This window comes from Hirundo rustica, chromosome 4, assembly GCF_015227805.2.
Source record: "Hirundo rustica isolate bHirRus1 chromosome 4, bHirRus1.pri.v3, whole genome shotgun sequence".
In the NCBI taxonomy this organism is placed as follows: Eukaryota; Metazoa; Chordata; class Aves; order Passeriformes; family Hirundinidae; genus Hirundo; species Hirundo rustica.
In genome coordinates this window covers 65,112,021-65,133,340 of record NC_053453.1, presented here as the reverse complement: position 1 = coordinate 65,133,340, position 21,320 = coordinate 65,112,021, and the positions used below count along the sequence as shown (strand labels likewise).

The 21,320-nt window shown below is 42.2% G+C and overlaps 1 protein-coding gene across 2 annotated transcripts in view; it reads right to left on the bottom strand.

Annotated features, from left to right (window-relative positions):
* The window catches only part of PTN (pleiotrophin), a 75,008-nt gene extending 54,202 nt beyond the window's left edge, over positions 1–20,806 (bottom strand). Inside the window, exon 1 of one of the 2 annotated variants that reach the window (XM_040061287.2) lies at positions 20,554–20,806. The gene's annotated coding sequence lies outside the window, so the exon portion shown is untranslated. Of the gene's footprint in view, positions 1–19,938; positions 19,958–20,553 lie in introns of those variants that run through there. The other variant, XM_058420176.1, reaches the window with a different exon arrangement.
* Positions 20,807–21,320: the final 514 nt, after the last annotated feature.

The window sequence follows — 21,320 nt, the reverse complement described above, 5'->3', positions numbered from 1 at the left end:
GGTGGCGTTTTTACTTTCATCCCCTGTTATTGAGGAGTCAATCCCTCCGAACACACAAAGGCTTGCTGAGACCAGAGGTCTCAGCCCGTTAAAGCTAGTGAGGGATGCCAGCACTGAAGGCACAATGTAGAATTCCTGCTACCTTTCTGTGCCTTGTCCTTCATGAGAAGCAGCTCTGCTAACATGGAAAAGCTACAAGTAATGCTACAGACTCATGTCTGTAGCACTGCAACACAGCTGAGGGGGAAAGGACCAAGAAACCCAACAGTGATTCTCCCTCATATCCTCACATCCTGCCTCATCCTCCCCAGGACTCTGACCCACAGACCTCTTCTCTCCCCCCACCGCCATGTAGTTTTGCCTATTCAAAGCTGGCTTGCAAACAGAAAGACATCACTCAGAAAGGTTTTGCTAGTTTTCAAAAGTCACTGTTTATTCAGGCGATGACAAAAGTTAATAGAATGATCCTATTCCACAGATACAGAGCAAACACACAGCTCTGGCATAACTTGTGTTACTGTTAAGAACAGCTATCAGTAATATTTTAGTGAGGAGTTGCCCTCTAAATGGTTCTTCTCTCTGGTGGCCTCGAGCTAAGGCTTTGAATTGTCCTGGATGAAGATGTCTCTGGTTGATCCATGCTTAATTCCTGCTGTAGGGCAGTTCAGGTCAGCTCTGTGCTGCACATCTGTTTATGTTAAACAGAGATTTTGGAAGCAGCAAATTGTGCCACAAATGGCTCCACAGAGGTGGGAAGCCTCATTTGGTCTTCAAAGAAACTTCCTACAGTAAATTTTAAAACTTCAGTGCGCCAAACATGAAGGACACCTGCATGTCATTAAGTACTTACTGCTGAGCAGACAGCTTTCTGGGTCACCATCTGTTCATCAAGAGCACCAGCTCCTGGCTGCCTTTCCCCAATTCAGTATGCTCCAGGCTTTGAACTCTCAGCCTTGGCAGCTCACAATTACTCAAAAGGTAGCACGGATGGTTCTTCTGTGTCAGCAACACAAATCAAAACACAGTGTCCCATGAGAGACCAATTCAACCAGGCACAGCTCAGTAAAGTCTGTTTAAGGATTAGAGGAGCTAATCAGAATAGCTCATAATGTGTATGGCTCTGTTTGTGCTATCTACTGCTGCCCTTCCAATGTAATCAAGCTGCCTGCTTATCTGTAATTATCTGGCTCTGATAACACTTATTTTGTGTGTTGTTTAAACAAAAGTTCTCTCTTGTGCTAGAAAGTTTGCTACTTAAGCAACTGCTCAAAGAAAAAAGTTCAAAATTAAAATCCCTTGACCTAAACAACAAAACTTGTTGCAAACACTTTATGTAGGAACAGGAGGAGCTACCTGCATACAGCTGGAGAATAAATATATAATCAGCTCTAGAAATCCAGTATTACTTTCCTACCACTCCACAGAACCTGGATTGGCCCAATCCTGGCACTTCCATCCAAAGTTTTCAGTCTAAAGTTTCAGCCTTTTGAAGTCGAATCACCAGATGGTTCCGCTAGATCAACACAATCATCAAAACAGGCAAAATTAATCACGGAGACAAAACAAAAGGTAATGGATCCTAATGCTCACTAACGTTCCTTGTGTAAAACAAAGCAGGACAGTGGGAACAGAGGCTGCTCCAGGGTCTGTGGAACTGATGTAGTCTGTAACCACCTTCCACACCATAGGCCAACAACTTCTGCTTTATTGCCCCCTGTCCTCACCACCCAACTTGTATTACGCAATTGAACGACTGGCACGGTTTCACATTCGCAGAGAGAGGAACAAACAAGTTTTCCCATTTGGGAAAATCCTACTTGGTATTTGATGTTTCAGAATCTACTTAAATAAAGCCAGCAATTTATTATAGCTGTAGCCAGGGCTCAAATTGAACTAGAGTTCAAAGCTGCTAAGCATCTTCGTTCTTCTCAATGAGAGGAAAATCAGCATTTTCCTTGATTCTGGAAACAGAACTGGCTTATCCACGTGACCAGAAAAGCATGCGGTGCTCCCATGAGCAAAGGAAGCCTATAAAGCTGATACCTCCTCCACCTCACCTAAACACAATCCACCTATCTCAAAAACGCATGTTTCTCTTCATTCAGATTCACCTTTCTAAGAAGCTTCATGCAGGTGCGGCCTGAAGATAGGGAGATAATTCTTGGATGGAGGTCTTTTGTGCCTAAGGACCTGGGTTTCAGGAATCAGGGCTGTGGCCTGCCTGTCTGCTGTCAAGAAAATAATCTCTTGATTGGAAAGGCAAGCATGCACTTAGCTAGCATTCCAAAAAGACAAGGTAAGGAGGAGGAAAAACAGGATTAAAAAAAAAAAAAAAAAAAAAATGCTTAGAAAGGAAAGAGTAAGCAACTCTTACTTTGCTGGTTAATGACCTCCCATTAACACAGCTCTTTTAGTTTCTATGATGCATGTTTGTCTGTTCCCTCTGCTTTTCACATAATGTTTGACCCTATTTCTCTAGGTTTACAGGAGCCAAGCTACAAATTGATATGATAAAGGGCAACACAAGAGGTGTGACTTGCAACATGTCACAGCCTTTGTAGGAAGCAAATTGGCACCTAAATTACAGTATTTGCATATTACAGTTAAAAAGAGAACTCAATTACTTGCTAAAGCAGGACACATTTGTTATCTTTTAAAACACAAGTTCTGTTTCCCTGACCTGCCCACATTTCACCTCTGAGAAGCTGAGAAAACTCTTCTGTCAAGACAAAATGGATGTCCTTATGCAAAATTCCCAAGTTAGTTCCTCATACCAATCTTCTGGTATCCACAACTCTACATTTGCCATTTACACTTTGCAGGATGAGGGATCCACTGCCTTCTAAGCACAGCTTTTGTGAAGTTATCATCCTGCCTCCCACCATCAACACTGTAATATAGTAAATTAGTTTGTAATTGAATTTTTCTTATCATAGCTTTCCCCAGCAAGTTAGAGTAGCCTTCAGTACTCGTAATTTTTCTTCCCTAGGAGATATTTGTAATGTGGTTATCTGTACTTCTTGAGTTTGTCAGGCAGACTAAGCTCTTTAAGTCGCAGAGCAAACTTCCTCCAGGCACTAGTTTGCTGAAGAGTTCTTCTTTCCCTTCATTTTTTTCTCTTTTGCATCTTTTGAAAATGTAGACATCAACACAGGGTGCCTTATCTTAGTATCTCTGTCATCACCATCATCACCCTGGTTTGGCCCAGTCTCAGGCCTAAGATTTGGTTTTAGACTTTTCTCCACATCACCACATTCAGAGCTCATCTGCCATTCCTGCTTTCTGTGACCCCCTAAAATCCTTTTTTATCACTGCTTTCCAGATATTTCAACTACATAGGTCTCATTTGTTCATATGGAGGTAGAAAGGACTAAAATATTCTGTGCTAAGCCACTTACACCATTATTTTCAGCATTGAAACATGACAGGGAAAATGCCACCCAACCCTAAGACATCGACACAGACACCAAAAGGAACAGGTGGAAAGAGACTCCCTGCCTTTTCCTGACATCCTTCCCTCTTTCCAGAAAAGTGGAAAGAGGTCCTTAGCAGCCTCAGACTGTTAATAATTACTCCAGTGCTCAGTTAGTAATGACTTTTGCAATATTTAACATTTTCCTTATAGACTACAGTCTAATTCTTCATTAATTTTTAAAAGAAAAAAAAAAAAAATAATAAGGCATGTTTTCAATCTTCAGCTTTAAAGAAAATACTTGAAAGTATGACCATCAGGTCACATTAAAATAATAAAAAGTAACGCAGAAGGCCAAAACAAAGAATCCCATCATTGTTTTGGATTTTCTTCATCTAACGATTTTTAGGCAAATATCCTGACAGGAAAAGGGGAGGAGTGGGGCTGTCAGTACCGTATTCAATGAGTATAATTACACTGAATTAGTGCTAAGGGGTTTAGAGAGAGGGAAAAATACTCTTCCTCAGAGTTAATATAAAGTGGGCTTTCATGTACACACAAACCCACAAGGAGCAAGCTACTGCCTGCTGAGACCTATTTGAGAGCCAAGGGATTGATCGGACTCGGCCAGCCCTCGCTCGAGAGAAAAGCTGCAGTGGAGAATTACTGTAAAGCAGCATTCACATGATTGATGGGTTTACCCCCACCACCACATTTGTTTCCAAGATCCATTTTGTCTTCCGTGGCGACGGTGTGAATTAACCACACTCACAAAGGCTGGCTGGATTTTGCAAGACCGATCCAAGGTCCTGGAGCTCGACGAAGCTTTTATCTTACGCAGCCGTGTCACTGGAAAAAGGGGAAGGGAAGCTATTTAACACCCAGGCTTCTGAGGAGCACCATAGCATCAACCTCCTCAAAGAGTCTGCAAACTTTCTGCCGTCAGACCAGCCAGCTCCTGCCTGGAGAAGGAAGTCTTTGAAGGAGCTCTGCCTTTGATCTCCCCTGCAGTCTGATACTACGCCCACTTGTCCTGACATCCAAGGGACCATAAGGTCTATCTATTTTATCTCTTGTCTTTTTAACCCAATTCAGCAATAGATTATTTTTTTCTCCTTTTTCCCAATGAAGAGCAAGAGAAAGCTTGAACTCTGTATCCTGCAAAAGATCCAGAGATTCCACACAACATGTGATGGGATTTCTCCTCAAGGCTCAGGCACTGCAGACTAAAAGTGGTTAGGATAGCAAAGAGAATGGGAGAGAACAATCACACAAGAGCCCAGGTCATGACCAGCTTTTTAAAATGCCCTGAAATCATTTGAATGGACAGTATGACAGAAGAAGCTGGAATTTTATGAAAGCCCAGTCACATGCCTGCTTGGGGACTGTCCCACAGCATCCCAGGAACTGATTTTTCAGTCAGGAATAAATAAACCTGTGTCAACTGCAAACTTCTTTGGATTCCTCCCAGTTCCCTGGAAGATACTACATACATGAATAACATTTTCTTTCCCTTTATGTGGTAAATACATTGCTTAAAAGAGAGGAAAAGAAAACCTCAAAAAAACCCAAACCAACCAACCAAACAAATAATAGCATCAAATACTATTAACTACACCAAGTTTGCTGCAGACAAGTGAAATGCAATCATCCTACACACAACTCTGCCAAAGCGTTTCACACTACATCGTTTTATTTCTCTTGCCCCAGTCTTCCATAAAAACATGACTTATCCTAGAGGACTTCCTCTGTAGTCACAGTCCTGTTCTAGCTACAAGAATGAAAAAAAAAAACCAAAAAACTAAAATTATGCATTTCTACTACAGTCCTTGGTGTCCCTGTACCCGCACCATTTCTTAATCACTACCTGCAGCATCCACTGCTCCTCATGGGTGTGGGAACCACACCATCTCAACAGCTGTCCCAAGCCTGGCCCTGGGAAAAGGGTCTAAGAGCACAGCAATGCAGCTTGTTTTCCAATCAGTGTCAGGCCTGGGAGCTTCCCAGCATGTCCTGCCTAGGTTTCTCTTAGCACATCAAAGTCCTCTCCTCAGGTTTAGAGCACTCTGCAATCAATCCTCTTTGGTCCTTTCTTGGACACCTTCTTCATCTGCCTTTACAGCTATGGTAGATGTCCCAGGAATCACAAAATCAAATGTTTTGAGAGGTCTCTGCCTCTCCAAGAGCCTCCCCGGCCAACCAGCCTCCAAAGAGGCAGATGCTGAAGTTGCACCAAATGGGGTCAAGCTCATTTTAGCCACTACACCCAATTCTCACTTGGAAATTCTCACACCAAGATGCGTCAAAACTGAAAGCACACAGTAACTAGGTTAGTCCCTGAGCACCAAACAACCCATACAGACCACAGTTAGAGCTCAGCTGTCCTGGAATGACTGGGTGAAAAGATGAGCACTTGGCATTCTTGGCAAACAGGAACTGCTCTCAGACTGCCTCCTGCTACCATACATTTCCAAATTTTGTATGTATTTTTATTAACCCCAAAGGACATATGTCACATGACAAAGAACATTTCCACTGAACTCTGATCAGCATCCTTAAATTCTTCCCTCCCTCCCCCACAAATCCTCTTACTGTGCAGTTCAGCACAGTGGCATTAGCAGCTGGATGTCAAACACAGGTGTGCTATTAAGAAAGGTCAAGCTATTTCATTTCCAAAGCCTTTGCACAGTGGAGCACCATTCAAACCAGGCATGTTTTTCCTCAAGTTCCACCTAAACAATGATTGACTTTAAATAAAAGCTACCTGTTGTCACCCCTTCATTTGCCACACTCAGAGGCATGGTAGGCAAATTTTCTAAAAGCTCCACCTTCCTCCAGAAGCATGAGGTTATCTGCAACCTCAGTTGGCTTCTGTCACTCCTGCTGCTGTGTCTGTCACAGCAAAACCTGTAACGCATTTAGTGACTCACATGATGACAAGGAACACTAAGCCCTTGTGCCCATGCACAGCACTCTCTGCAAAAGCCACTTGAGCTCATCAAGATTAGGAATGAGCTCTTTCTTAAGTCCAGCCCAATCCAGTTAACAGGCTTATATGGAAATGCTGAGAGACGCCTGACAAGTGCACCCAACTTGCACACACCAGTTTGCTAAAAAGGAAGAACACATTGGTGCTGCCTAGCTCAGGCTCACAATTGCCTCTTTCCTCTTCATATATTCCTTTACAGATGCTTTTCTCTAAAGATATGAATTAAAAATAGCTTGGGTGACCTTTGTCATTACTAATCACTGTTATAAATCTTGTTCCGGTAGCACAAAGAAAGAAAACCAACTGTTAAAGAGAAACCCATTTCATACTTCCTGATCAAATAGCCTTCCCTTCCTGCTCTTGGCATATGTTTGCATAAGTTGATTTTCTTCTGCTAAAAAGATGCTGGCACGCATCAAAATAGGAAGGAAAAAAAAAAAAAAAAAGCACAAAGATGTTTTGAAACTGCTTGTTGTGACATCAGCTAGTGATAAGATACTACTGTCCCATCTCTCTCATTCCATCTGTGCCCAGGAATGCAACCTGGGGAAAGGGTTACACACGACCTTCTGCTGAGGAGCAAGCACAGGGGCAGATGTCCAAGCCCAGCCCTCCTCACCACTGCTGAGCATGTGGGATAGCTCCAAAATGAAGGCTGAAACAAAAGCTCCCTCTCTTTCAAAAAAGAGATGCTCTGGGATTCCACGCTTAAAAGGCAATAACATTAAAGTACCCACAACCTCAACTTACTAAGACTTGATTTTCCATAGTGGGAATCAGAAACGGGAAAATGAGGGGAGAATCAATTTTACAAAAAAAAAAAAAATTGAGGAGTTAAATGAAAGACATTTTAGAAGTATAAGTGTTATTATGAGAAGTTAACATTAAAATAATTTTCTGTGAGATGCATGGAGACTAAGTCAGCATCTGAAAGCACCAGACTGTCTGAAAACAGTCCGGCTTTAGGGAAAATGGGTAGTTTGCACAGGATACGTCACTTGTGACAACATATTTGTTTTCTAATAATTATCCATTTACCACAGCTGAAAAACATCAGGTCAACAAATTAGATGTACATGGGTGCAATTATCTCACATTTCTAGTATCACAAACAGCTTCCTGGAACACAGTTTGCCCAGGTGTTAATTTTAAAAAAGCAAACAAACAAACACACAACCAAACAAGGCAGGGGCACAAAAATTGTTAAATTATACAGCCAATGTAAATCACAATGTAGATACATATATACATTTACTTTTACATATATATTTAGTTACTTTCGGGAACCTTCAGATACTTTGGATCAGGCTTTTAATTAAAATCCTTAGAGGGAATTCTTTGGAAAGGCAAAAACATACGATATTGCACACAAACTAGCTAAGGAAGAAGTCAGAAGGACAAATAGAACTTTTCAAGCTTTCCTTGCAGGGAAGTACAGTAGGTGAGAGTTTCCAACTAGAAATTCTGAGCTACAGTTTTGAGAATGATAATATACAAGCCTCCAATTCAGACCAGGGTTAATCAATGTGAAATAGTTGGTGATCAAACAATGACATAACTATTTTCCATAAAGCTGAAAGTACGATAATATTTATAAATTATTTCTTCTCAGTGTAATCAACTCACATGGTGGCAGTTAGTTTGAAGATTGCAGAAGGAAAATCTACAATGAGTAAGTCCTAAACAATGAAAAATAATTTATTAAGGAATTAGGGCTGCTTCTAGACTTATTTCTAAAGTGAAGACTGACAGTTCAGATACAGTTCCACAAGATGTAAACACAGAATTCTCTCACAGTCATTTAAAATCTTCACACCACAGTTATCGCCTGATTATGATGTATGACTGGGAAGTCATTATCAGTGCTAAGAGAACCAGGTTTTAAAAATCACAGAATCTGGGAGTCGCTTCTTTCTGTTCCCTGAGAGCCGTCCTTTCAAAAAGCATGCAAAAAATGAGCACAGATATTCTGAAATTATGCCAAAGTGCAATCACTGATGATACTTCTGGTCAGTCAGAAATAAATAAAAAAGAAAATTACTTCACAAATGTGGTTTAAGAATTTATTCACTCACAGGATATCTTTAAGAGAAAGAAAATGAAAATGCAGCCCAAGTGAAACTAATAGGAGAGAACAACTTTGGCAGGTGAGATGTAAAATGGAGATTAAGAGGTCCAAGAGCAAGGCTGAAGAACAAGGAAGCAAATGCATAGTGACAAGCAATAAGGCATTCCTGAAGCACACGGGAGACTGGAACTCCAGAAGAGCCAGTGGGTCCTGCAGACTCCCCTGGCCAGAGTCAGTGAGGGCAGAAAGAGAAACATTTAACAGAAGTTAAATGGCCCCCCTGCTTCGGTTTGCACTCCAGAGCAGCGGAGGGAGATGCATGCCCTAGGGTTACACTGGTAAAGAACTTGAGGCAGAACTGCCAGACAGAGTTAGGGGAAATAAAATAAAGCAAATGAAAAAGAAACTACTTGAGAAATTTGATTGCACTAAACTGCAATTTCCAGAGCTGAGAAAAGTCAGTTAAAGGTGAATGTAAACCAGCTGAAACAGGAGTGCCACAAACTAGAGAAGTCTAAAAAAGCACATTTCTCACAACGATAAACCATGCCTCACTAACCTACAAAGAGGCTTTAAAAACATATCCTGGATATTTTTCACTAGATGTAAATTGTTCAGATTTTCAAAGACTTTGAAACTGCTGGGAGAGCTTTGTCATCTTGGGACAAGAGGAAAGGTCCTGTCTTTCTTTCAATATTAGCCAAGGAGCAGAGACTCCCAGGATAAGAATAATATATTTTTTTGTGCCAAAGGGAAACGTTTTAGCACCCGAAGTCCTGCCTAGGATCAGTGTTGCAGAAGGCATTTGTGAAGGAAAGAATGGAAAATAAGGCCACAAAACGCTCTGCTCATATAATGTGGTGTTAGTCAACAGTATGGGGGTCCTTGTCCTCACAATTACCCAGGCAACTGGACAACACAAATACCAGATAAAACTCACCACAGACATGTTGAGGTCTAATGGGAGGGGGAAAAAAAAAAAATATATATATATATATTATCTGCTTCCATACCACTAACACTAGTGACCACTGAACTAACATCTAGACATCAAAAAAATTCTGGAGACAGATGACGTTACGTCCCTGTGCTTAGCAAAAGAGCCATTTCAGAGCAGACAAAACTTTAGAACAGCACTTCTAAAATTGTGAACTGTAATAAGAAAAAAAAGCACATCTGATTGTGGAAATTAAAATTACAGAATGCCAGGTTAAATTTCAACTGAATTTCAACTAAAGAGGATTGCTAGAATAAGGGCATGAATTGTAAGCACACTTAGAAATAAAGAAATTGAAATATTCTGTTCATTTAGAATTAGGCATGGGGCTGTAAAAGGCTAATGAAAATGAGAAACATGAGAGAATGTGTAATATTTATGAAAGGTGACCTACTGCACTATTCAAATAGAAGACAGATTAAGGAAAAGCCAAGCTGAGGTTATGAAAATAAGGACATTATAGACACATGAATTCAAAATTAAGATTCATGAAACCTCAGCTATTCAGAGTAATGAAAGTTCATCTTCAAAACCAAAACAGATTGCTTGTGGCTTATCTGCCTAGCGGAAAACCCCTTTCAGATCTGTCCACATTTAGAGCTAAGGAAGATGAACACTATTTGCAGAGTTTTAAGAAGTCCACATTAGCCTGGTTTTACAGAACTCAACCCATGCTCTTCCTCCATTTCCACATCTTTTACAATTGGACTGAAGAGAGCGGTCCATGCCTTGGGAAAAGCCAGGCCTAACTCACAGACAGACCCAGCTGCAGCTACAGAAGCACTTTCTGCCTTCAGTGGTTTAGCTCTGCAAGGCAGCAAAGCTGGGACCATACAGGAATCTGAGCAAGGAAACCAGAGTTCACCCAGGATCTGCAGCTGCAGCTTGGAAGTTCTGCTGCTCCAATAAGTATTTAGGCCTGGACTATATTTTTTAAACCTGATTGAATAGAAGACAGATATAAATGAGATTAAAAAAAAAAACAAAAAACCAACCTTTCATTTCATATCAACCACACTTTGCATCAGGCAGTGAAAACCAAGCTTATTCTCTGCTAAGGGCACTGATCAAAGGCTAAAATGCTTTTGCAACAGAAGTTATGGTTGTACAGGGAAAAGAAAAAGAAATCAAAACAACATGCCCTGTGAAGCAATTGAAATGGACATGCAGAAGTTTTGGGGGGAAATGAAATAAAACTTCTATTTTTGTTCAATTCCACAATAATAGTAGTAATAATTGTAAATAACAATTACAAATTATTTCAATTATTTACAATTATTTTTAAATACACAGCTTTATAATAACTCATAATTATCACAACTGTTTAAAATGGTTACAAGTATTACACTTGGATTCTAGCTCTCAAAGGTATGCTTTGATGAAAATTTTAAAGGGATCGGGAAAGGATAAACTTGTTGCATTGAGAAAATGCTCCTCGTTGCCCACTGCTGTATTCTGTAGCACTTATTTCTGAGACATCATGATCCTAAAAATGCCCTAGTGAAGAGCACGAGCTGGATATCACAGAGAATCACGAAGAGCTCACTGTAGCCAATGTGTCTATCTCATATGTAGGCTAAGTTCTTGTTTCCATTCTCTCAGTGCCTATTAAGTGCTGGAAGTGTTCAGATTCAAACTAGAATTCCACTGACCTGGAACAGAAATCATGGATTCAGTAACTCAAAAAATTTCCATTACAATAAGCCTTAGATAAAATATTTGAACCTCAATTTTTCTTAAGACAGATAGTTTACACTTCACAGACTTCTTCTGCTTTGAGTTTTTTGTTTGTTGCAGTTTAAATGAGAGAAGAAATTCCCACCCACAATTACTTGAGAAATCTCAGTTGGTAAAATCCCAACTGGAATCAGAGCCTTATTGCACATGCTGAAAGTGTCAATGCATAAAGATGTGAACTTGTCATTTACAGTACATGTTGTACAATTGGTACATCTAAAGTTATCTAACACATTTTTGCTATGCATCCCCACATTTTTAAAAGTTTCTCCAAACAGAGACTTTTTTTTTTTTGGTGTGTGTGTAAGCATGATGTCAGGACAAAGTCTCTATGCCTCTCTCTCTTTTCCTCCATAAAAACAAATGCCTGCCATACCCACTCATCCCACGGTTGTGGTTAGCACAGGAAAGAGGGGCTCTTATTTAAAGGACTTTCAGACATAGTCATGAATAATTCAAACGAAACTATAGTACATAGCAATTAAATGAAAAAAAGTAGACGCTGTAAGATGCCACCTTTATTTTTTAAGTCCTTTTCTTGTGTGGCATTATTCAACCTACCACTATTCTCAAAAGTTCACACCCTTTGGGAAAATCAGTAGAGAGGTGCTGTATTTGGGCACAGAGAAGCAGCCAAAGAAAGGCCAGGACCATGTATGACACTGTATTACCAAGTAAGAAGAGGTGCTTGTAAATGTTAACTCAGCTGCAAAATACTGGAAGTGCCTATAAATATTTTTGAAAGCAGCTTCAAAATAACTTTTCTGGATCAATATTATGGGTAAGAATGTGAAGTTCATACTATTCTCCTCCCATCCCCATCCCTTTTTGAACTTGGGATTTTATTTTTTTTTTTTTCCATCATGAAAACATAGCAAATTTTGCAGGTAGTTATGAAGAGAGAGAGAGAAAATGTCCCCCTCTCTCCTGCATTTCTGACTTCAGCCAACTTTACAAAACATTTCAGACATTAAGCCCAGAAGATTTCTCCCTTCAGAGACAAAACCAAGGTTTGACCCCAGCAGGAAGATGGCAGCCTCCTCCTCTTATAGGATAAACTCAGAACCTTCAGAGCACCAGCTGGTCATTCAGGGACAGGTTTGGCCAGGGGTTATGCACAGCCCAGACTCTGCCTTGGAAAGGCATGGTTATTAACATGGACTATTACTTTGGAAAGTAGAGGGGAAACCCAGCTCATTATTAGCTTGACTTTACAAAAAAAAACCCAAACAAACAAACAAACAAACAAAAAAAAAAAAAAAAAAAAACCACAACCACACAGGTGTCCAGAAAAATACCAAGTGAGGCTGGTGAAGCTGTCAATGGCCCCATGGTGAATGTATTGCTATAAAACTTTTTACAAGGGTTTTCATACTGCCCACTCACAAACAGCATGGACCTGAACACATACTGTGTCATCAGATAGTTTTATTTCCACTAATTACGTTAAACTTATAAATTAAGTTTTCACGATCAAGCAAAGATTTTACATACATTTTTCATTTACTTTGTCTAAGTAAATTGCACTGTTCTCAGTGAAGTAACTCAGAGCCCACAAAGATGTTCCAACAATGCACAAGAAACACAAAGACTACGACTCAAATTAGAATCGATGGAAAGAACAGCAGCCTTTAAAACACAGACACCTATAATCCCAATGACCACTGAATATTAATGAATCCAAAATACAAACTAAAACCCACGTCCCATTTAATGACAGCCTCTAGAGCTAACAAACATGAAGGGAGAGGAGCTTGCCTTTTCTTCTTTACCCACCCCATAAATACAGTTTCCCATGGTATTTGCAAGCACAGCAAAGACCAGATTCGGTGCAGATACCCCTACTTAGGCAGCCCATAATCCCTGCAGCTCTTCACAAATCCTCTGCTGGTGGACAGTCTATTTGGGTTTAGTACTAGAAGGAAAATGAGAGCAAGCTTCAGGCTCTTCTGAACTCTGCAGATCTCTGCTCAAACTGGCCAGAGGATCATCGTACCATAACCAGCTCCCACGTGGGTTTCTGATTTGGTTTGTGAGGGTTTTTGGTGTGGTTTGTGAGGTTTGGGGTTTTTTTGTCCTTCTGCTGCATAAATAAGCCTAGAAGAGGAGGAGGCCCAGAGCATGGAACAAGTATGCTAATGCCATATCATACCAACTGCCATGCCAACAGCAATCACACACACACGCCTGCTCACACGCTCCTGCCAAATAATCACTTAAGCAAACATCAACTACAGAGATTAGCGAAAGCATCTGACAACGCGCAAATCGGACAAGAAACATGGGCTGAAGGGACAGCTTAGCAAAGTGAGGATTTAGTAAGTGAAATGACATGAAGTTCCTGAATCAAAGCTTGCAGCATTTCTGGAAGACTGCTGAAAATCCTATCTGTTGGCTAGTAGATTTTTTCCATCCACCCGTCCCTACTGCATATCAGCTGCAGCCAGACAGGCTTCTAATAAAAGCAAGTGACTCTTACACAAAGGAAAACATCTTTCTGGCCTCTGGGAAGGCAGCAATCCAAGCAAACAACCAGGCACTCAGGTGGCACAAGCTATTGGGAAGAAACCATGGCATCTCAAGGGCTTTTCAGCTCTAAAAAGCAAGCTAAATCCCTACACTAAAGTCTGGTTTTCCAGGTGAAACCACCCTAGGTAGAAAAATAACTTCAAATTATTTTTGTTTAATGTGATGGGGTGGGAAGGATACTTTTCAACATGTAGTTTTTTATCATTTAAACTAAAGGAATGAAGTGTTTTTTCTATCATATTTAAGGCAGAATATCAGAACAATTTATTACCTCTAATTTACTAAAAGATGCTTCACTCCAAAGGCACTTTCAGTGAAAGCAATGAGATTTTGCTGCAAGAAGCACAAGAGCCACAACAATTTAGCAGCATTATAGTGCATTTGTGTCTTATATTGAAGAATTTGTTGCCAAAACAAAGGAGGGATACTCTTTCTAAATCTTAGACTGAATGGTATATTCCTTGTTCTGATGAAGCTCTTGCTGCAGCATCAGCTTTGCCTGAATAATGTTTGGAGGATGTGTGCCTGGTTAAATATTAATATCTGCTAGACAGGAAGAATATAATTTCTAGTGAGCTGAAAAAGAACTAAATATTGAAATGGAACAAGCTTGGTTGTCTGAAGGCAAGCTGTGACTTTGTAGCACCATTGCAGAGACACCACCATATCAGAACTGCCATTTTTCTACCAAGTCTATTTCTAAATCACTTCTTATCTTACTTTTAAAAACAATAGATTTTTCTTAAGAGATGCATCCCTTACCATCAGACAAAGTGCCTAAATGAGCATTACAGAAATGGTAAAATGGGCATTTTGAGACAATGTCACACTTCCCTCTGTTGCTCATATGCTGTAAACCTGCTAAAAAAAAAAAAAAAGAAAAAAGAAAAGACAGAACACCTAAAATAGTTATCTTTAAAAACAAAGTTTTTGATTCAACAAATACCCTCACACAATGTATTAAGCACTTTTTGGATGCTCCTATCACGGAGGAAAAGATGCTACAGACTGTGAGCCTTCTGTTGCTGGCTACAGATGGGTGCATACATTTGCACTGCACTACTAAGGCTCCTTTGCACTTCGAAATACATGATGTGTAAGGAGTAGAGCTAAAAAATAAATACATACATAAATGAATCTGTTGTTCCAGTGATCCAGCAGAAACAAGGAAGCCTTAAATACAAGAGCCATATCATCTTTAGTTGGTTATGAAACTAATGCCACTGTTTGCATGGCTCTGAGGAGGGGAAAAAAGAAAAAAAAGAACAAAACCGATTTTGTGTCTGATATCCACTGGAACTGAATCTGAGAAGTTAGTTCAGTTATTTCTGCGCAGGGACACTCTGGCTTCCACAGATACACGTATATTTACTGTTGTGTTAATACACAAGGAATCCCTATGTACTCATGGAGTCAAATCACCTGTTTTTTTGCCTTTTTAATCCTGAGGAACAGAAGAAGCAACAGATAGATGCAGCTAACAAAGTCAGATGATGAAGACAACAGCAGAGTTGTCTCTGTGCCTTAATGAGCTCAGAAGATCAAGACCAACTTTGCACTCCAGCCTAAGAAACAACCTACCTTCACCTCATAGTCCTGGGCATGTCTCTACTCAGCTGGACCAGCCTCCTTCAAACACCTGAGCATCAGCCCAGGTGTGTAGATGAGGCTTTGTAGATGAGACAAGCCCATCCAGACCTGTCTTCCCTCCCAATTGTTCAGTCTGGTTTTATTCTTGAGAGGAGAGGCTTCGTAAAGATAGGGAATTACTCCAAAAAATATTGTTTGGAGATGGCAAAAATTCTGTTTCTTTTATGTGGTTACCTACTTGTAGACCAGGGTATTAGAGATTTACATAGTTATCTACCTTAGACCGGGATATTAGATAATTTCTCCTCTTTCTCTTCCCTCCCCAGAGCCACTTCATTATGGTTTCATCCACAAGGTCCAAGCTATGCTGAAACTGTGTAGAAACTAATGAGGAAGGAAGATTTTTATAATGCTCTCGTGAAACATTTAATGAGCTCCAAAATAGCGTTGGCAGGCCTCAAAGCAGAAAGGCCCAGTTTAAAACTGAACTTTGCAGTTTAGTAAATTGCAGTGTGCAGGAGCCTCAAGCACTGTTTATATTCAAAGACTTTTTTTTTTATCATAAAATACCCAACTCCTGTAACGCTCTTTACCCCTCTGTTGCAGCTGCCATGCAATCAGTGGCACTTGCCAAACAATGTGCTCCTAAGGCCCAAAATAACACATTAATACATTTGTCTTGATTAATGGAACTGGATTTTCCTCAGATATAGTTTGCTCAACTCCTCACCTCCAGAGGTCACCCCCATGGACACCAGAATGTGCCATTCTGGGAAGGCAAGGAAGAGCTCTTTGGAGTGGAGGGATGTGAGGGGGGAAATCCCCTGGCTTTATCAGTAATACAGGTCACTCTTTATTTCATTCCCATTCCCCCTTCTCATCTCCCATCAAACTGCCTACAGCTATGTTCTCTCAATCTTCAGCCCGAAAGACATGAAAAAGCAGCCTGCAAGACAACTACAGATTTTTTCAAAAGTCACTCCCACACACCTAGACAAGGAAGGATATAAAAAAGTTAAAAAATAAGAAAATTATCACAGTGCCACTGCAGAAGGTAGAGCCAGATATTTTTAAATGGCACAGTGATTCTCTTCCTTTAAATAAAAGAAGGCGAGACACATCGGCCAAGAGAGTGTCTAGTTAGGTGCAGTCCTTTCTACCATAAGGTGAAATACTTCTGAAACAAACAGAACTACTTTAATACCACCACCTGCAACAAGTCCTTTTAAGTCTTCAAGGTCCTTAGTTTTCACTATGGAAAAAACTGTGGGAGCCTGAAGAGAGTCTGAAAAGTATTGACAACTTGGCATCACAAGATCAGTTCTTCTGGCAACTCAGACCAAAAAAAATATTAAGAAGCAAATTCCATACTAACTGCCAGCTCTTTTTTCATGGATTGGATCAAACTCGTGTTAAAGGTAGTGGGATTAAGGAATTCAGTTGATGACCACTTCTGTTCAATCTAAAATCAACAGTTGGCAAAGCATATTTAAATTTTTAAAAAATTGATATGATCTTCATTTAGTGCCTAATACTGCTGACACAAGTAACAAGCAGTCAGTGCCCTGAAATTTAGTGATATGCAGAAGATGTGCCTTTTGTCATCTGCTTTCACTGCTGCTGTCAGTCCACAGAGACACCGCCATACCATTTCTTACGCAACCACCCTGCTCTGTGGGTTATTGTAGTAAAACAAAAACATCCACATTACAGACGACATCGCTGGCTCCTCTAATTCCATTTTTCCACAGTGCTTCTGCAGAAGAAATTGATGTCAAACAACTGACTCAAATTTCCCTGAACTGCCCTCAAATACACATTGAGCACTTGACAATGCCCACTTTTCTATTTTCCTCTCCACGGCTCCATTGGAGAGGACCCTCTGTGCATTCAGAGCAGCACAATGAAGAATGATTTCCAAAGCATTAACTTGGAGCCATTGAGATTTGAATGTCTTCAAAATGACTCTATTGTGCTCAAAGGATTCTAGACTACCCCAGCTACTCTAGAAGAGAGTCTTTTTCCCCTTTCTCAAAACATCCATCCCTTGAGCCATCCCTGGAGCGCATTGTTGGGGCCAATTCCTTAGTGCAGCAAGTTCCATCAGTCAAAGCTCAACAGATACAAATAATATCAGGATATGGATATAAATTAGTGCGACAGACCCTAAATAGTTTTGACAGGTTTAGTAAGTATATATAGCGACACAGAATGCTATTCCTGCTGTCAGACATCAATATGTAGACAGAAGATTGGGGGCACCATGGAAACTCAGCGACATAAGAGTGGTATTGATTGGATAGAAAATGAGGCTGCAATTTAAGCTTAAGGCTGCCAGAGATGCCAAGAATGGAGAATGACCTCCAGCAGCGAATTTTCAGCATAAGCTCCCTGTGAACAAGCCAGTCCAAGAAGGATAAATCGGGGACAAGCTCACCAGGGATATGGCTCAAGCAAGTGTCGGCTACCCTAAGCAGATGAGAATCACTCTATGTGTTACACGCGTTACAGTGACCTAGTTCGTTCAAAGACAGCATTTTGTGTGGTTTATTATGGAGCCTCGGAACAAAGAGATTTCCTCAATTAAAGTCCTGAAATGCATCCTCTAAATGAAAATGCTTTTGATACACTGATCAGCAAGAGGGTGTAAATATCGAAGCAAAGCATACATTGTTAAAGACCAATTCCCACAGAAAACACCACAGTTGGGAATGTAGGTAATGAGGGGGCCTGAACAGAGCAGAAGCAATGAGCCATGCCAGCTCCATCCCTAATGCCCTAGTCTTACACTAAAACACTTGTTATAGCATAACACTAGATAAATTGTATTTTCCTTGACCAAAAAAAAAAAAAAAAAAAAAAAAAAAAAAAAGAACACACACAAATGCACACAGAGAAAAAAAAAATAGTATGAGTTAAATGAGTGCATTTTCAGAGCTCCTCTAAAGAATTATTTTTAATTGTTATCTAAGGACTCAGGAGCAACCATTCCCAGAATGATCAAGAAGAAATAGAGGACACGTCAAGGAAGTACTTTGTCAAAGCCACAACTGCTAGAAGTTCACTAAGTACTAATATTCACATGCATGGCAGAAAGATTAACCTACACACAACATCCATCAGTACAGTTGTGTCAGGAATAAGATAAGCCTCCAAAGTGTCCCCAGTGCCAGGCAAATGGCACTGGGATAGCAGCACTATGTTTTGTAATCCTATAGTAAGACAAACCTACTGCTGGCAAGGATGCATCAGCCACAGAGTGCAGCTCAAATAACTGGGGATAGACATCTGGATAATTGCAAAAACCTGATTTTTTTCTTAGACCACTTCTACACTAAAAACGAATATTTACCATTTGTAAAAGAAAGATTTGTTGCTGGCTCCTCTTTTCCCCCACCCAAGAGCTGGCTTGGGAGTAAAGTCGGTGAGTTCCTGTCCTTCAGTTTCACCCAAAGCTTCATGCATAAAATCACTGAAGAGTTTAGCTTAGCCTGGAGACAGGAGTATATTAAATATCCACTTTCCTTCTCTTTAGCAAAAGTCACTAAATTATGCAGCAGAAATTGTTTAAGCTGCTTTCTGGAGCCAATTATGGGGGTTTCAGTGGTTTTTTTTTGGTTTTTTTAGTCCGATGAAGTACCCTCTCTGTGCACTTCCAAATTTTCTTTCCTACAGCAAATTAACAAGTTTTGTCAACACATACACTGGTTCCTTTTTTCCTTCAAACTATTTCTCATGATCAAAAGTTCAGACTTTTTTTAATTCTTATTCTTTCGCAGAGAGGAAACTGAAACAAACGAAACAAAACAAACACACAGAAACATTAAATTTGTTTTGTAATCAGCTCAACAACACTGCTCAGAACACATAAAAACTCAAATATTTCTTGGTAACAACTTTTACTTTCCTTCTCTCTTTCTCTCTCCATCCCTTCCCTCCTTCTCCCTAATACAGTCAGTTACACACGCAGCCTATTTCTTGTTCAAAAAGTTGAGCTTTGCTAAAAGCTAATCAGTGCCCAAAGGGAAAACACAGAAAGGACATCAACTCAGGAGCTGATGAGCCACAGGTAAAATGTTCCTCTGCCGTAATACAAGTCATTGCAAGCAAACAGGATCCAGTTAAAGCACCACTATCCACAGCTGCAGGCTTAGTTCATAGAGGAAGATTTAACTCCTTTCACAAACACTTCCCCAGTGCTCCCAAGACCCAACCAGTCTCTCAGGTGTGCATCCTAGAAGCTAGCTCCCGAGGGTACCACCGAGTTAAAGCACAGGGAACATCCACCACCAAGGCAAAGCCGCTGGCAGCGTGGAAGAGAGGTGCGACAGCAAGTGGAAGATGTAAAAGGGGCAGATAAGCTCCCGCAGAATGAAGACTACCTCTCCCCCATGAAAAGTTGTACTTTTTAAAAGGAGAGAAGAAAGGAGGGTAAGGGGCTAGAAGCACCGCGGTTGGAGACCATGAAACATTTGCAAAATAACATATTAGTTCAACAAAGAGCAAACTGTGTTTTCAGCATTGTTAACTCAGATTTTCCCCCAGTCTATCCCTCCCGAGGAAGGAGAAGACACAAACTAAAGACGGCAGTTTTAGATACATCTATCAGCACTTACTAGATTTCGTTGTTTCACCAAAAGTAAACTAGGGATAAGAAGACAAAGTCCCAAGAAAAATATCAGCCGAAGCGCTCGGTCTGAAGGTTCAATTTAAACTCCCGAGTCTCAGCCGGGACGTGCCCAGCACAGGGTAACCGGGACCCGCAGGGGGTTTGCCGCTCCGCTACCCTTTTGTCCTCTCGAAAGGGACCTGCCCGAACACTGCTGCCTCCCTTCCCCGCTGGGTCACGTCACCCACGGCCACCCCTGTCCCTGTCACCCCGCACCGGCATTTAAACGCTCCCGAGGGACCGAAGCCCCGCGGCAGCGCTCCCCGCCCGGGAAAGCGCGGTCCCGTTCCTGCTCCTGGGCGCTCCCAGACCTCTCCCCCCGCCTGCCCCTCGGCCAGGTGTGTCCGGGGACTCAGGTGTCCCCCTCGGGTGCAACCGCCTCCCACCCAGCCCCACGGCCCCTCTGGCCGGCCACCCTCTGCGGAGTCCTGCTGGGGCAAGTGTCCCGGAGCCACGGCAGGGACGGGGGGAAGCGCTTCCCACTCCGTCCCGGGGAAGCAAGCGCTGAAGGCACCATCCCTCGGGCTGACCCCGGGAGTCCCCGCCGCTGCCTCGGACTTACTTCGGGCGGCAAAAAAGCTCTTCTCCCGCAGCCGAAAGGGGCGAGCCGCGACCGTCCCCGCTGAGCAGCGGCCGGTTCTGCCGCCGCGCGTCCCTGCGCTTCCCCACGGACGGGCTCGGCCGGCCGCCGCCTCACGCCCGGCTCTCTCTCCCGCCGGCGCTTTCTCGCCGAGATTTTTATACCGGAGGCAGGGAACCCGATCCGCGCTTTGACTCGGCGGAGCCCGGGCTGCGGCGAGGCGGCGAGAGGAGGGAAGGCAGGCGGGCGCCGGGGCAGAGCGAGCGGCCGCGCTGCCCCCTCGTGTGATGCGGAGGGGCCGCGCCCGCCGGGCGGGTCACCCGCGGGGCAGCCTCGCCCCCGCCGCGGGGCTGGGCCGGGCTGCGCTGGGCGGGCGGGGGCGGGACGGGGCCGCTCCGCCGGGAGGAGCGCACCGGGGGGCTGCTGCAGCGGGGCCGGCCCGAGAGACCCTGCCGGGCTTGTTAGCCCGGGAGACCTGCCCTCCTCCTCATCGGCCAGGCAGAGGGAGAGGCGCCGCGCCCTTCAGCCCGCCCGGTGCGGGGCTTCAGCCCCCTTCGCGGGTACAAACGGCCGCGGCAGCTTTTGCCTTTGGCTGTCAGAGTTTAGAGAGGTCTAACTTCGGCCTCGCTCACTCACAGCTTACCGTTTTGACCGCGGGAGTGATAGGGCTGGAAAAACTGCTACGGTGTGAGGAACAAGAAAATAAATAATTAAAAAAAATTAAAAGCCACAGCCAACCCCCTCTCCCT